Below are 16,847 nucleotides of genomic sequence, written 5' to 3' on the forward strand. Positions count from 1 at the left end.
GCCAAGCACGGTGGCTCACGCCTGTAATCCCAGCACTTTGGGAGGCCGAGGCGGGCGGATCACGAGATCAGGAGATTGAGACAACCCTGGCTTACACAGTGAAACCCCGTCTCTACTAAAAATACAAAAACTAGCCGGGCGTGGTGGCGGCGCCTGTAGTCCCAGCTACTCGGGAGGCTGAGGCAGGAGAATGGCGTGAACCTGGGAGGCGGAGCTTGCAGTGAGCCTAGATCACTCCAGCTTGAGCGGCAGAGCGAGACTCAGTCTCAAAAAAAAAAAAAAAAAATTAGCCGGGTGTGGCGGCATGTGCCTGTAGTCAGTCCCAGCTACTCTGGAGGCTGAGGCAGGAGAATGGCATGAAACGAGGAGGCGGAGTTTGCAGTGAGCTGAGATCACGCCACTGCACTCCAGCCTGGGCAACAGAGTGAAACTCCGTCTCAAAAAAATAAAAAATAAAATAAAGAAGTAACAGTGATGAATCAGGTGGCAGAACTTGGGTCGTTCTTCTCATATGTGTTAGTCTATGTACCTAGTGCTGAGAGGCATTGCTTGGTATCCTAATCCAACACATTCATCAATCAGACTACACATTAAATTCATTAACTTAATGATACAGAGTTACCACATGTAAATTTGAGAAACTGTGAAGATGAAATTTAGAATTTCCATAGGAAAAAGTTATCAATTCCAGATTGTTGCAAGCTAACAGGGAAAAAATTGGTCCAGGAAGCACAAACAGCTGAATTCTGATTCACTGCAACTGCCATCACAAAGGCCAGTCTTGGGCTGACTGATGTACACAGGACTATTTGGTTACAGCTTCCTTATCTTCTAATTAAGGACTCTGAAATGCAGTTGTGGAAACCGGGGAAAGATTATAAGCAAGAAACACAGCTGAATTTAAATTTGGGAAGCACTTGGTTGCCAATAAGACACCAATTCTTTGTTGAATTGAATTCAATTCTTGTTTCGAGTTTTTCAGCCTTTAACCACAGGGACTCTAGCCTATATTTCTGTATTGATTCACGGTAGAGGGGCTTGAGGGCATGAATGCAGGTGAAAGTAATAAACACATGGGGGTGTTGAGTGAAAGGTCAATCCCAGCCCCTCAAAAATAGGTCAGTATCTACAACTCAAAAAAAAAACACGTAGATCTGGAATGCTCAGTGAATCTTCTAGAAGCCTAAGACAGGGCATCAGTTGGGAAAAGATCAAGAAACTCTGCCACGGTCTTTTGATCATTAAAGGTGTACATGTCTACTAGAAAATGAGAAGCTGCCAAGAAATTGATAATTTTTGATGTAACAACTCCAGAATACATCTCCCAGCAGCTTACGTATATTCTGAATTTACCATGTTAGTGGGTATGAATAAAGGTTATTGGGCATACATAAATTTCAGGCATCTACTGGAAGTCAGGAAAGCTAAACCATTCGATTGGTAATATCCCAAAGAAAGATCCCTTAATACTTCCTGAGACAGAGTTCCCCAGAGACGTCCTGAGTCCTGCTCTTCTAAGGTTTGGGGCGATAGGATACTCCAATATCCTACAACTTTTTGAAAAACACCTGGCTAGTTCACTGTCATATGGAACCAAATGAACCTTAGTTGATTAACTGAACTTGAATTGGTCAGTATGAAAGTCATCGATAATAACGTAAGCTTTATGCATGTATGTAGATTATTGGCTACTAATAATAAACATTCTAAAAACCAGAAGTTAAAGTTTAATTTGTAATTTTTCTTCAAAACTTTAATTTGTAATTTCCTTCAATCTAACCTAAAATTTGAATAAACTCCAGGCCTGGAAGTCATAAGACTTTTTTTTTTTTTTTCATAAGCAACCTGATAAGGAAAAAAGTAACGATTATGAAATATTTGAACTAGTCAAGTTGTATTTTTCTAAACATACATAATGAACTTATTTTGTTTGCTCTTGATAATATATTATTTTATTTAATTACTTGTTTCATATGTACTATCTTATTTACATATATAGCCTACAGAAGTCATTATGGATTAACCTTGCCTGATATTTCCAGTGAATTCTCCATAGCATCAAGCACAAATGATCGCCTAGGACAGTGGCGGCTTCTGAGAACGCACAGGAAAGTGACCAGGGAAAGAATGATTCCATCTCCAGGAATCCCTGGTGCTCTTCAGAACCCAGACAGGCCCCTGCTGGGTCATGGTAACTAAGAAACTGAGAAGCAGATACGGTGGTCCCTATGCTGGCAACCTCAGCTGAAGAGGAACAACTCTCTCTATAATCAAGTTACCAAGAATAAAGAGCAAGTGCAAATTATTTATTTTCTTACTTTTAGATTCCTGCTAGGATAACAAAGAAAGAATTTTATATGGCTGGGCGCGGTGGCTCATGCCTGTAATCCCAGCACTTTGGGAGGCCGAGGCTGGCGGATCACGAGGTCAAGAGTTTGAGACCAGCCTGACCAACATAGTGAAACCCCGTCTCTACTGAAAATACAAAAGTTAGCTGGGCGTAGTGGCGTGCGCCTGTAATCCCAGCTACTTGGGAGGCTGGGGCAGGAGAATCACTTGAACCTGGGAGGCGGAGGTTGCAGTGAGCCAATATGGCACCACTGCATTCCAGCCTGGGCAACAGGGCGAGACTCCGTCTCCAAAAAAAAAGAAAGAATTTTATATAATAAAGGGCCATGACACAACTACATAAATTTCCAAGAAAACATAAAGTCACTGGAAGAAGGGATTACAGATGAGGGCCCATTAAGGGTTAAATAGAACATCTTTTCTCTCCATGGTGGATAGCAGAGAGGCAGAGAGAAAGAGAGGGAAGGAAGCAAGAAGGAAGAGGAGGCAGAAATCAGACTCATCTATAGGGAGCCATGATCTGCACTAGGCACTTCACGAGAGTAGTTTTTTGAGTTTTGTTTTTGTTTTTGTTTTTGTTTGTTTGTTTTTTATTGCCCAGGCTGAAATACAGTGGCATGACCTCAGGTCACTGTAGCCGCAGCCTCCCAGACTCAGGTGATCCTCCCACCTCAGCCTCTAGAGTAGCTGGAACTAAAAGCACATGCCACAATGTCCAGCTTATTTTCTGTTGTATTTTTTTCAGAGATAGGGTTTTGCCATGTTGCCCAGGTTGGTCTTAAACTCCGGAGCTCAAGTCATCAGTCCTCCTCGGCCTCCCAAAGTGCTGAGATTACAGGAGTGAGCCACAGTGCCCGGCCACAGAGTAGTCTTACTGCCATTAGTTGACTTGTTATGCTGCTTGAACCCCACTGCCTGAGCTCTCAATTTCTACCTTCTTTTCTGTCCTCTTAGATCCTACATAACTTACATAATCCAAATAATGCACCTCGCTTTCAACACAATAGCAAACTAATTCCCATTTTGCACATGGCATATTAAAGTGTACTCCAAAGCAGGACTTCTGCCCATCTCTCACATTCAATGTCACAATAGAAAGGCTTAATCACATATAAACTGCCTCTCCCAACGTTGTTTTATTTCCCAATTGTTCATTACCGTGTAGGCCACAAGAGCTAACAAAGGTTTGACAAATGAATAGAACTGCCTTTTATTTATAAGCATCTGTTGATATATTAACTACAATAGAAATACCACATTTTGGTCAGGGTGAGACAAAAAGGTAACAACCTTCAGAATCCCAACATATCATCATTCAATATTGCATTACAATGGCTGTTCAGAAGAGGTTCTGAGTGGAATAAATATGAGAAGTGGATTACTGCACTCTACTCAATGGAAGCATTCCTACCAAATAATAACTGCAGTGATTGATATAACTATTTACGAATGCTTAGAGTATAGATGCTTGAGTAGTAGCTCACTGAATCAAAAAAAGAAGATACAGTCTTCAAACTCACTACATTTCCTTAGAGATGACAAGGAATAAAGTAGAACTGCATGCCATGAAAATATCAAATTTTATCTTTGGCAAAAGATGTAAGGTTTTACATTATTGTCTCAAACTGCATATTCTGATACTTGTTTTCCCCCCAGACTTAATCTTGGCCTGGTGTGCCTCATTTTTATAGGACTTCTGAAACTAGAAATCACCAGCGTGGGGAGAGAACATTAAAGGCAGAGGTGTCTCTTATAAGCACAACATGTGACCAGGTAATATTGTCTGGATTAGCAGCTTTACAGCCTAACTAAGCCCTGAAGCTACAATTATCTGGTCGCATTAAACTGAAATCACCTGAAAAACTTCACACTGAACAAGCCCTTGGAAATGTCTAATCTGCCAGTTTACACTCAGAAGTGAAAGTGGAATTCAGTTGTTAAAGACAAGAAAACAAAGTTTTCTGCTAGGAAGAGTCTCACCTTAGAACCAATGTAGGGTCTGAAGACATTTCTGCAATTTATTTTTATGCCATTCTTTCACTTTTATTTAAAAAGGAGATTTAACCTGACCATTCTCTTTCAAGCCGATGTCCCAAGTACATATGTTTGATGAGGGTACAGAAGACATAAGGAATAAAACTGCATTGCCACAGAGGGAATACACAGCTCTAGATACAAGGCTTTATGCTAATTTTAGCAAAATGTATGTATCTTTTTATATACATAAAGTTATGGCACTATATAAAGAGATCTTTAAATGTGACATACACTGAAGTCCTATTTACTGCCTGACTATTCCTTTTAAAAAATAAAAACTATAAGTAGTGGTTGTATTAATATTAAACTATCTCCAAAATTCATTTTAGTTCTTTGACTTGTAAGATACAGCCAACTCATACACTCAAAATTAAAACCAAGATTTTAGTACCAGATTACAGTTATTTAACAGCAGATCAAAGCAGCTAATCTTAGGCTCCAAATTAGGACCTCACTACTCTGTCTGTTGTAACGCCTCACTTGCCTCTGTTTCCTGTTCTTCATTTGTCAATATTGATGCTGAAAATTCATTGTGTCAGGTTGCAATATATTCTATAAAACCACATTTCCCAAAAGAACAACTAATTTTCTGTACAAAGATGCAATTTATGGCAATTTGGCCATGCTATATCCTGAAGTCAAATATCAAGCTTTCCAGAAAACAAAATTAAATTCTTAAACATGTACAAGTATTAAAATTCTTTATCTCATACATTATTGTTTTATTGGCCAAATTCCTATTTGGGCAAGAATTTAGGTACCCCTTTCCCTCCTCAATTAAATCAGTAAGAAAGAAATAACAAAACACTTCATTTTCTATCCCAAACTAATTTTTAATACTGTCACAAGACTGGCAAGATTGAGAGTTGAAATTTACTCCAGAACACGTACCCTTAGTGGCAAATAGGCAAAATTCACTGCAAAATTACATGATTCTATCAAGTGGCTGTTAACTATCAAACAATATCTATGGTGAACGTATTGCTTTCCATATAGCCATTCTATTTTTCCATACCAATTAATATGCAGTGTAAAATTTCAACTTGAGATACTTATTAGTGTACAGATTTTTCTTAATGACATCATTTTAAAACAATGTGTAACTCAAGTATTCACTGAGAACAGGTTCCTAAATCTTTTTTTGATGACAAGAGTTTCATTTAAGTGTGATGGTTCATATGTGGTGCCATGAAATAGAACGATTGGTTTGATGTACCATGAATTCTCTCTCTCGGTTTTTATAAATCTAGAAGAGTAGAGAAGGCCTAAGCTTGTGTGGACATTCTTCTCAAGAATTTGAGGTTCATAGTCAAAATTTCCGTAATTTATAAGTAAGTCATATTGTTTTGCAATTAAAAAGAAAGTGTGACACCAGGATATATCAATACATCCAAAACCACAAGTAAGATTTTTTCTTACTAGTTAAGATGAATCTAGATTTGGGCACAACTGAAAATAGTTTTGATATAGATAATGAGATTTTAAATACATGAGTGGCTCTGCCTGATTTCATTACAAAAGCCTCTTTGTTTCTATTCTATGATCTTTCAGTGAGAATTTAAAACAGAATACTTTCTCTAAATAAGAACACAATTTGAGACAATTTAAAACAGTCTCTCACTCTTCCTGGCCAGGAGTATGTCAAGAGGGTTCCTTAAATCAGAACTAAGGTTCACATCCAGAGAATATATCCAATGAATTTCCATGAAAGACAAAAACCATACTGTTTTTACTATTGCTGTACAAGGTATGCTCTGCGAATCCAAACTCCATTCCTACTTTGCAGCGTTCAGGTGACCAAAGCGACCTCTGGAGAAGACATTGAAAAATGTACTTCACTTTCCCCCTCCACAGAATATTCAAGCTCATTAGGCTGCCATTCAAAAATGGTATAGTTAAGATCCCCAGCACGCAGCTCTGGCAAACAAGCAAAGTTGCCATTTGTAGAATATCAATATTCTGGATTCCCCTTCCATTTATGTTTCTAAAATACAATAACTATTGGTTGGTTCATGAAAATTAATCAGCCACTAAAATTTGTGATTCTAATTAAAGGTAATGGGAATAAAATAAGTTTTCTTACTGTCTATAGTTTTAATTTTTAAGTGAATTTAGACACTTAGAAACTAAAAAAAAAAAAAAATTTAAAATATCAGAAGGATCTGTTTTAATCATTTTTCACTATCCAACTCTATGAAATGAAATAATTCATGTCATTAAGCTTGCAACTTTTTCTTTGGGCTATTCAGCTGGCCATCGAAAGTTATTTTTTGTCTGTTTTATAAAGTTATGTGAAGAATCTCAAAGATTTGCACAGAATAATAAATGTCATAAAGATGGGAGGAGTATTAATAAAATTTGAAAACCTTAAACTGAACTAATTGATTTGCAGCTATATACTGGTTAGAAGCTATTTTTTGATATAGAAGTGGAGAAAAATGTTGAACCTGGTTATGGCTATAAATACTGCATCTCTTCTAAATTAAATCAATTTTCTTGATGAAACTAATTTCTTGCCTGAAAGGTATTAAAATAATTTCATTATAAAGAAAGTTTTGCTACAGTTGTGCTCATTCCCCCACTAAAGTAAATGTTTCAATGTATGTGTCGTGACATGTAAACCACTTTTACAAAAAATGAGGCCATTCTGAAAACACTGGAAGATAAGAAATAGACTAATGTAAAAGATTCAGTTCCAACTTTCTAAATCAACATGATCTGTATTCCCAATGAGTTTATTTTCTCTTCTTAAACCATCCTATCCTATTCCAAACACGTATATTCACTAATAATCAAAGAAATGCAAATGAAAACTGCAATAAGATATCACTTTTCAACTACCCAATTGATACAATTTTAAAACAAGATCATTCTGAGTGCTAATAACTGGCAGGGTTGGGGGTGGTGCAGGGGGGAAAGCAGATCCTCATGTATAGTTAGCGAGAGTGTAAACTTGTACACTTTCTGAGGGCAATCTGGCAAACTGGGTGAATATTTTAACTGTGCAAGATTTTTAGCCCAGCAATTCCACTTCCAATAATTTATCTTATATAAGTAACACTTAAGTGTATATGCACAAAAATACTCATTTGAAGTATCATTTTCCAAAGCAAATAACAGAACACAAGCCTCATGTCCATCGGGGGAATTAAGGGTATATAACAACAATTTTAAGTGAGTGAAGGAGTGTCTTTATACATAGCAAGAGGATATTAAACCAACTGTAAAAGTGTTTATCTCTGGGAAAAATGGGATTGTGAAGGTTTTTGCTTTCTCCTTCATAATTCCATTACTCTGAATATTTTAAAAAATAGATTTACATTTTACAATCACAAGAACGTAACACGAATTAAAAAATAACCCCATGAACCTGGAACCCTATCTCATTTACCTGATCCTAAAATCCATATTATTTAGATAAATACATGATTTACCAGAGATGTGTTATAACAGTCTTAACAACCAAAACTCTATTTCTCTATTTCCAGTTTATAATCTGTAAAGTTTCCTTTGTTTCATAGTGTGTATAGTGTTTAAAGTGTATTTTTCTGTACATTATGAATGTATAAATAACATTCCAATTAAGGTAGTAACGGTATTTTCTGTCTTATATTTGTCTTAACTGCAACAAAGTCATTAAAAGTAGAAAGCTCAATAACAGCTTTTTAGTAATTCAAAGAGAAAAAGAATTAACATGGAAGATGCTATTCCAAATATAAACTATATTTTAACCTTGTCCTATATTGTTCTAATTAATTTTTAATCTTCTATAAGTGGTCCTTCTTTTCATATAATCAGTCCATATAAGTATTACTTTTAATGTATTGTTTAGATAGAAAGTCATTCTAAAACCCTACATTGCCTCACAGAATAGCAGTATTATAGAATGATTTAATCACTTATCAAAAGAAAAACAGGATTTTCATTCATTAAGTATACATGGGGTTATTATGCACTTTTAAATTTTTTCTGTAATTACTATTATAATGATACAGACTGAAAGACGCTTAGCCCAATCCCAATGAGTCAAGTCCCAATACTAATTCAATAAAGTTTCTCCACCTAACTACACATGGAACTTCCACCTGAGTAGAAATATTCTTAATTTTCAAATAGCCAAAAATAGCAATGATTCTTTCCGGACATGATCTAATGTAACTCTTACATTACAGTTCGGCAGTTATTCTGAATTTGAGCTATCTAACTTATCAATTCGCAAGTGGAACAAGATAACCACTGATCCTGTTAGGAAGATTTAAATTTTGAATGTAGGCATACTGACAAAAATAAATAAATAAAAAGTTGGTCGTTTTACACCAAATCATAAGTTCCCTATTCAAAGGCAGAAAGAAAAGGCTGGGAAGAAGAAAGCTTTACCACTTTGCTTATTGTGCTGAACTTCTCTAACCTTGAGCCTATGTGGTTTTCCATATAATTTAGAGTAGATCCACCTAAACAACACCCACAGGCGATCTGCTACACCTTGAATAAATATGGCTTCCTTTGAGTTGAACTAAGACATTTGGGAAGCAAGGGGGTCTGGAGACGCATGTAAAGCGAATGCAGGCGGTTATGTACCCTGGTGGCTTCCTCTACCCTTTATACTCCCACTGGTCTTCCTTCGGCCCCTCCTACTGACTGTGCTGCATATGTCCTCCCAGGGCCTATGCACCAGCTGCAGTCCCTGGAAAATTCTTTTCCCCCTCCTCATATAGGCAGGAAAAAGGTGAATGGTTAAACACTTGGGTGCTAGCACAGGCCCCTAGGTAGGAATACTCTCAATTTCTGGTCTCCCTCTGCCAACTGCAGTGAGGCACTATTGTGCCATCCTCCCTGGAAATTTGGGGAGATTAGATACATTGACACAAGTAAAACACTCATCACAGTGCCTGGGGCAGTGTAAGAGATCAATAAAGGTTAACTATTATTATTCTCAGTTATATATATATTTATTTATTTATGTTTATATGCCGGGCGCGGTGGCTCAAGCCTGTAATCCCAGCACTTTGGGAGGCCGAGACGGGTGGATCACGAGGTCAGGAGATCGAGACCATCCTGGCTAACACGGTGAAACCCCGTCTCTACTAAAAATACAAAAAATTAGCCGGGCGCAGTGGCGGGCGCCTGTAGTCCCAGCTACTCAGGAGGCTGAGGCAGGAGAATGGCGTGAACCCGGGAGGCGGAGCTTGCAGTGAGCTGAGATCTGGCCACTGTACTCCAGCCTGGGTGGCAGAGCGAGACTCCGTCTCAAAAAAAAAAAAAAAAAAAAAAAGATTTCTATTTATGTTTATATATATATTTATTTATTTTATTTTATTTTATTTTTTTGAGACAGAGTTTTGCTCTTGTCGCCCAGGCTAAAGTGCAATAGCGTGATCTTGGGCCTCCCAAGTAGCTGGGATTACAGGCGTGCACCACCACACCTGGCTAATTTTGTATTTTTAGTAGAGACGGGGTTTCACTCTGTTAGACTAGTCTCAAACTCCTGACCTCAGGTGATCCAACTGCCCTGACCTTGCCTCCCAAAGTGCTGGGATTACAGGCGTGGGCCACTGCACCTGGCCAGTACTATCACTTTTATTATTCACCTAGTTATATGTGACTCATGTTTCAGGGAAGCCTTCCCTAAACATCCTGATTAGGTGAAATTCTCCCATGAGAGGGCTCATCACAGTGTTTACTCTTCCTTTGTAGCATTCATCATAGTCACTTTTTACATGGCTTTGTGTAATTATTTAATTAACATTAACTTTTCTTATCACTAGACTGTGAGCTTCATGATGGCTAAGGGCATCATTTGTGTTTGGGGAGATTTGTGTGTGTGTGTGCGTGTGTGTTTTCTACTTACTATAGTAATCCCAGCAACTAGGATAGTGCCTGGCAAAGAATAGGACTTAGAGAAATATTTCTGAATGACTTAATAAATTAATGAATAAACTAAAAATAGGAAACAATTCTTTAAAAAAAGAAAGAAACTAAGGCAACACATGTTAAACTACTTATAAACTGGACATCCTGACTTGCCTGAAATTAAGCTGGCAAACTAATTGGATCTGCCTATAACTTGATCTTAAATTTGTCCTAAATCCTGGGCACCTTAACACAAATAGGCAGACGGGGTGACACACTTGGTGGATTAACATCTGAGTTGGGGTCTTTGCCAGCTTGGGGGTAGGGGAGAAGAACTGTGAATATGTACATGCACATATGTGTATACTATATGGCCCATATCTAGAATTGGTTTACGTGAAAATTAGCTAATTTTTAACGAGGTTTAAAACCCAACCAGCAACAATAACAACATTTGGCTAAGTAATAACATAAAAGAAAGAGATATATCACATAGAGAATATAGAGCAGGTAAGGAAAAGATCTATGTGAATGCAGAACTCAAATTTAATAAATAAGGTGTAAAGAAATGGCAAACAGAAACAGTGAAGAAAAAAACTTGTTAGTGAAAAAGAGAAGAAAATAGCCCTTTTAGGCATTTGTGTCTTAACTTGTGAAAATTTTTACTTATCCAAGGCAGAAAATGGCTTTAATGTAGAATTGTATGTTTATTAACTGTTTCTGTGTTCTGCTAAACACGAATATCACTGGCTAACATCAAGTGTTCATTTCAGACATGGACAAAGTTCAGTCTTTGACCATAAAATCTATACTTTCAACATTACACCACTGGCGTGTGTGTATATATATATATATATATTTTTTTTAATTTTGGTTTTAGTCTTGTTGAAAATTTTAAAAATGTTTTCTTATAAAATGTCTTAGTTGTCACATCACATTGACTATTTTACCAATTGCTTACTTCAATTTTTTGCCTAATTTTTTTTCCTGTTGATGTTCTCAAAGTATAGGCACAGGTTTTTCTTTTAAAGAGTGTTGGAAGTAAAAGATTTTATGATGGTTATATCAGTCATTGTCCATCATATTAAACCTAATGTTTCAAACTAAAAAAAAAAAAAAAAAAAAAAAATTCAAGAAAATTAAAATAATAATTCAACACCAATGATTATCAACCTAGAATCATACCACCTGAGAGAAACTGTAAGAGACTAAGAGCCAGGAATACATTCTCATGTTATCAACTTTTTTTTTTTTTAATTCTGAAAATTTGGCTCTTTTTGCCTCAGTTCCTTCATATTATAAACACTGGCACGTTGGCAGCAAATCAAGTAATGACTGGAAAGTGCTTAAAGCTTAAATATTCTTGGAAGAGAAGTAGTGTACAGGTGCAAAGTAAAAGAATTTTTAAAAATGTTTCCCACAAATTGAGAAAAAATAATCATCACATTCTTTTTGGGCCATGTTTACACAAAGATAAAGTATTTTCAACACCACTATAATTGTAGGGAAATGGGCTTTCCTGGGGTTGATACTGCTCTCACTTATTTATTATTGGATACCCCAGTGCTTCCAGAAAGCGTTGAGACAGCTTATAATGAAATACAAAATAAAAAGACAAGAGGTGAATGATAAAGGGAGAGGGGAATTATGAAACAGTCATACAAAAAAACTAAGAGAACAAAAAATGCAAGGTTTCTACCTATCACTTTCAAAGGAAAAAGATGATAGCGTGTAAAAATCACATTTTTAAAAAAGAAACAAAAGCAAGCCTGTTTCTTAAGAGAAGAAAAATGTACCAGTCCTCAATGACAAGAGTGATTTATTTTTGGAGATGTCACAGAAGGGGCATTCATTCACACGACATATATTTCCTGAGTGCCTCCGACACAGTGCCAAATACTGTGTTGCGGGTAGGGACATCAGCAGGGGAAAAAAAGGCCTGATCCTTGCTGGGAGCTGTTAGCTTAGGAAGGAGATAAACATTAATCTACCAGTGGGAAAAAAAAAATGACTATGTGATTCTAGACTGAGATACTTCTGGAAGAAAGGAATACAGTAGGAGGTTGGATAATAAAGAACCATATCTAGACTGCAGAGTGAGTGAAGGTTTCCTTGAAGAAGTATGGCTTAAAATGAAATCAGTTCAAGGGCTAAGAGTTCTTGCAGCACAGGATGGGATTGGTTAGAGACAGAGAAGAGTTTATGCTAAGGCCCAGGAACAGGAGAGAACTTGGGGCCTTTGAGGACTAAAAGGAAAGGCCCAAGTGGCGAAGAACAGAACCTGGTGTGGTAAGGCTGGGGGAGCTGTACAGGGGTTGGATAAGCAGAGTCTTGTGGGAGCATTACAACTTTACTCCAAAGCAATGCAGTGATTATGTATTTATTTATTTACTTTTGAGATGGAGTCTTGCTCTGTCACCCAGGCTGGATAATGAAATACAAAATAAAAAGACAAGAGGTGAATGATAAAGGGAGAGGGGATTTATGAAACAATCATACAAAAAAACTAAGAGAACAAAAAATGTCTCAGCTCACTGAAACCTCTGCCTCCCGGGTTCAAGCATTTCTCATGCCTCAACCTCCAGAGTAGCTGGGACTACAGATGCCCGCCACTATACCTGGCTGATTTTTTTTTTTTTTTTTTTTTTTTTTTTTTTTTTTTTTTTTGGATTTTTAGTAGAGACGGGGTTTCACCACGTTGCCCAGGCTGGTCTTGAACTCCTGACCTCAAGTGATCCTCCTGCCTCAGCCTCCCAAAGTGCTGGGATTCTAGGCATGAGCCATCGCACCCAACCAGCAATGGTCTCTTGATGGCTACTTTTTAAAAATGCCAGAGACATTTTCTTGTAAGCTACTTCTTAGACTGTCTCAAAATTTAGGGTCTGGGTGGAGCCTTTCTGGAGCTTATCATTCAAGATGAAATTTTACTGAACTTGTCAGAAAATGATTGAGAAGGTTCTGGGTTTAGCATCTCTCTTCAGGGAGAGAGAAACAGCAAGAACAGGATTTTCTGGAAATACACTGTTGTGGAATTGAATGGGAAGCTTGCAGAAGAGAGCCTGATTTGGACATGTGGTAATTTGCCTTTGGAGGGAGAATTCATAGGGTAGCTTCCCAAGACTACCACACTCAGAGAGCCAATATTCCTGAAGGAAGCAGATTATAGTCTTCAGGAAGCTGGTCCACCAAAAATTGGAAATCACTACTTTAATGCGTTTGAAGAAAGAAACAAAACGTGCCTTTCTTTTCTTCTTCTTCTTTGAGACTACCTCTACTGCCCAAGGCTGGAGTGCAGTGGCACAATCTCAGCTCCTGGGTTCAAGCGATTCTCCTGCCTCAGCCTCCCAAATAGCTTGGATTACAGGCAAGCACCACCACGGCAGGCTAATTTTTGTATTTTTAGTAGAGACGGGGTTTTACCATATTCGCCAGACTGGTCTCTAAATCCTGACCTCAAGTGATCTACCCGACTTGGCCTCCCAAAGTGCTGAGATTTCAGGCGTGAGCCACCACACCTGGCCCTTCTTTTCCTTTTTTAAAGCTTTGTTAGGTCCACATTCTCACTCTCTCTCCTTCGTGTTCATCCTTGGACTGTAGTTTCTTTGTTGTTCTCCCTTTCTGTATAGAGCCTGTCTTTCTAACTTTGGTAAGGTTACTTGTTTATGTTTTTAAGGACATTTTGTCCTAGGTGAATGTTGTAATAGTCACAAAAGAAATGATAAACAGGAGAAGATCTTGCTGTTCAAATGACTGAAAGAAGATAGTATATAGAGAAAGGCTAATCATACAATTGCAACCACTAGTCAAGTCACTGATTAAAAACACGTCCTTTTAGTAGAAAAAGTGCCAAAGAATGACTTGCACAAATGTATCATGCCCACGCCATTGATCAGCTCTCTGAACTGACAATAATGTTTATCCTGAAGCAGTCATTTCACACTTGCCCATCACATTACCTGGCATAGAGTAGTGCTATGTAAATGATCAGTGTTGAAAGAAATGTATTCCCAGTACTGGGGAGGGAGAGTAAATGTGAAGAGGCCTTTCATAGGCTTGCACTTGCCCTCCTAACCTCCTTTCCATTTGAAGGCTCCCCTGTGCAATCACTGGTTCTAGTCTTTAATTTGTAAGGTTGCTAAGACTTTTCCCATTCAATTGAGAGACAGCGTTGGCATGCAGGATTTATCTATCTAGAGAGGAATGGGTTCAAAACAGAAATATGGGTGCATAAGTGATACATAGCACAAGCCCTTTAAAAAAAAAATCATACCTGCTCTAGACCTTTCAGGACAGGTTTTCGTGGTGTATCTTTTTTCTAATCTTACATCTAATAGACAGCAGCCTGTAATTTTACTCATCATTACATATGGCCTATTGACAGTTGACAACAACTTTACTCATCATTACATATGGCCATTTACAGTTGACAGCTGTCACCCAGGCAAGTTCACATACGTTGCTTCACAATCACATGGCATCACAAAGAGGGTGAGATCCCAGGCCAACATGCCATTGATCAGTTGGTAATGAACCACTGGAGCTGGAAACCACCTCACTGAAATAAAACAGATCATCCCACAGACAGTACATATAACCTAAGCATGCTGCCATTACAATGGTACCAACCCATTCAAATTAAATGGTCTTTTATATTTCACTCAATACTTTCAGATCACTTTTGTTCTGGTACTTACTTCTGGCACTAGTGCTTTTTTTCCGCTTTCCTATTCAAGTTGATTTCCTGCAGAAGGAAGGGAAATAGTATCATGATATTTAAACCACAAGAAAGTCCTGCTTTTAAAGACAGTGAAGTAGGCATATCTTCACACTGAACCTCACCAAGCACTGCCATTATATTAAGTGAATGAGAGAAATCATAATAGTTAGGAAACAATAGTTATATCACAAAGATGTAAAATTCTAGAAATCCATCTAAACTGCATATTCCCAAAATCACCTCTGGTTTGAAATACAGTAGAAAAGAGTTGCTACTACTACAATAAACCAAAATTTTATGAAGGTAAATTTTTTGTTCTGTTTAAATTTTTTAAAAGGAATATAAATTCAAGAAGCATAATCATCCTCAATATAATTTATTCACCTAGCACATTTTATATCATTGCTGTATTTATGCCAACCTATTCCAAGCAGGTCTTATGGAAGGGGTTTTAGTCAGTACACAAATCCCTTTGCAGCTAGTGAATTCTAACCTTATTACCCCAGCAAGAGACAGACACTTTTTGAGACGCAGCCTAAACAAGTCAAAAGGTTGGTGTTCCATTAATACCAGCTGGAGGAGAAAATGACACTGCAGTTGTCCTTGGAACAGAGAAGCTGACAGATTTGCTGAAAGGTTCAGCCATTGTAGGATTTTGTTAAAAATCTAAAGGCAACAGCATTTCGCTTTGAAGTTCTGAAACATCTTGGAAATCAAAAAGCTCAACAAAGAGTAATGGGGACAATTGAGTTTTTCAAAACTCTATTTTTATATAACTTTTAAAACATTCTGCCTCGTAATTTATGGTGTCAACTCAATCAAAGGTACAAAGTAAGTTCATTAAGAGAGATCGCTGAAGGTACCCAAATAGACTTCCAATTCAGAAGACAGATGCCAAGGTCTAATAAGTTAAAATTAAACGCCCTACCTTCCCCATAGACTTTCTCAACAACTCTAATTGAAAGGCACTTAACAGAGGCAGGCCCACAATTCTGTATATTGTATACTGTCTCTCATACTGAAGCTCCCTCCCATACAGAATGTGAAAAGTCAGATTCCAGGTCCATTGCCCTTTAATTCCTATAATCTTTTTCAGTTAAACTTAAAATCTGAGTTATATAGTAAAGACCAATATCTAAGACCAAATTTCCTGAAGTTGGCAACTATGTTATTCTATATGGGAAGTGTTTGGGTAGCGGCAACAGGCTGAGTTGGACAGCTGAGACTAACAAAAAAACTTACTTCTACTAAGATTTATATAATTACTGTACTTCTTCTATATAAATAACAGATCTTCATTATTTTTCTCATAAACCTGGTATTTAGGAATTTAACTTGGTTCATTCTTATCCTAATTGTTTATAGACTTGATTCAATTTTAGGATTTGTCTAATTAACTGCCAAAAGTATGTTAAGGTTGAACAACTATAGTCTCAAAATACATTTTAGTGGTAAGATTTAGCATGGTAGGAAGTTCCTTCATTCCCTCCGTTAATGTTTTGATGACCTTCTTGAATTCCCAAAATGAAATACTTTTTACATTTAACAAAACAGGTCCCATTTGCCTTATTTCTTAGGGTCTGACAGTCTATATTATACCCTAGCTCTAAATATGAGTAAAAGTTCCAGACCCTTTTGAGGAGACATCCTTCTTCTATTGAACTAGGATGGTCAGGTTTTGTATGTGTGTGTGTGTTTTTTTATCAGATGAAGTCTCACTTTTGTAGCCCAGGCTGGAACGCAATGGCATGATCTTGGCTCACTGCAACCTCCGCCTCCTCGGTTCAAGCGATTCTCCTGCCTCAGCCTCCCAAGTAGCTGGGATTACAGGTGCCTGCCACCACGCCCAGCTAATTTTTGTATTTTTAGTAGAGACGAAGTTTCACCATGTTGG

The 16,847-nt window shown here is 37.5% G+C and overlaps 1 protein-coding gene across 24 annotated transcripts in view; it reads right to left on the bottom strand.

Moving 5' to 3' along the window:
- The window catches only part of SOX5 (SRY-box transcription factor 5), a 1,030,085-nt gene that overhangs the window by 700,948 nt on the left and 312,290 nt on the right, over positions 1–16,847 (bottom strand). For 7 of the 24 annotated variants that reach the window (XM_077953157.1, XM_015151278.3, XM_077953162.1 and 4 more), the window contains one exon: positions 14,931–14,977. The exons of the other annotated variants lie outside the window; for them this stretch is intronic. The gene's annotated coding sequence lies outside the window, so the exon portion shown is untranslated. The remainder of the gene's footprint in view (positions 1–14,930; positions 14,978–16,847) is intronic. 24 annotated transcript variants of the gene reach the window in all.

Source organism: Macaca mulatta, chromosome 11 (genome assembly GCF_049350105.2).
Source record: "Macaca mulatta isolate MMU2019108-1 chromosome 11, T2T-MMU8v2.0, whole genome shotgun sequence".
NCBI classification, from domain to species: domain Eukaryota; kingdom Metazoa; phylum Chordata; class Mammalia; order Primates; family Cercopithecidae; genus Macaca; species Macaca mulatta.